We start from the raw sequence: 1,349 nt of genomic DNA, 5'->3' as shown, positions 1-1,349 counted from the left end.
GCGGTTGGGAGGTTTGCAGGATTTGGAAAGGGGATATCTAGTTGGTCTGAAGATCCTTAAGTTAGTCGCCTATTTACATTTCTCATGGTTTAGCATTGTTTATATGCTTTGATTATAATCTGGAAGTTCTAGGATTGCCTTCGGCTTTCCCAAGACATTACATGTTAGATATTTGGGCACTGTTACCATGCTGAGAACCGCCGGTTCTCACCCATGCAGATTTTGTGGTTTTCAGATGCAGGATGTGAGGCTCCTCGCTGAGGCATGCTGGAGACTTCCTTTTGGCAGAGATCCTTAACTTTTTGGGATTTTATTTTGGTCATTATACACTTGTTTAGATGCTTATATTCTCCACTGTATATGTATTTTGTATTTACTCCTCTTAGAGGTTATTTTGGAGAAACAAGTTTTGTATTTTGTCCTTCGGGTTCTTTTGGGCAATTCCTCTATATATGTATATATACTTATTCGCTCCGGCCGGTTATCTTCGCAAGCCGAGTCCCGAGTTTTGATATATGTATTTTGACACTCTTCGTATATCTCTTAGCGTCGGTTTACTCTTTATCTGTTTAGTTTACGTTATCGATTGGAGTGTTGCACGTGTTAATTTAACGGTTTTGATTTACCTTTTTTTTTTTTTCAAAGGCTCCTAGTTATGAACATCTTTGCAATACTATGTGTACTAAATTTTATTTTTAGAGGTCGTAATACCTCGCCACCTCTATTTTATGACTTAAGTATAAGATTTTGTGTGATAGAATGTTACAGTCTTTAATTTCAAAATTTATATATTATCTTTGAGAATTTAAGAAAAGCCATTAGTAATAATCTTTTGTATTTAAGAAATATCGATTAAAATCTCACTTCTAAAACATATATGAGGTAACAATGATAAAATTTTACAGTGCAAATAACATTAAATTATAATAACTAAAAGTTATCTAAATTTTTTTATTGTATCAACAAATCAAATAAAAAAGATGTAGAGTATATGTTAAGGCTTTAAATTTAAATAATTAAACATATGAAAATAAAGTTGAATATAAACTTATCTTTACTTGTATATAGGGGTGTTCAAATTGAAATCAATTTATATAAAGCCACTATATATCCAATCGAAAATCGATCAAAATTGCACTAATATAAATTAGATCAATTTTTATTTTTGGTAAATTACATAGATTGTATAAATTTCATATTAACCGAATTAATTCAATCTAAACTAAAAAATGTAATTTAACATTATTATTTTATTACGAAATTTAAATTTTACATTAATATATTAATTTGTTAAATATTTTTATATTATTATTATTTAATAAGCATTTTTTAATATTAAATAAAATTTA

The sequence above is a fragment of the Arachis hypogaea genome, chromosome 20 (assembly GCF_003086295.3).
Source record: "Arachis hypogaea cultivar Tifrunner chromosome 20, arahy.Tifrunner.gnm2.J5K5, whole genome shotgun sequence".
NCBI lineage: Eukaryota > Viridiplantae > Streptophyta > Magnoliopsida > Fabales > Fabaceae > Arachis > Arachis hypogaea.
This window is presented reverse-complemented; position numbering follows the sequence as displayed.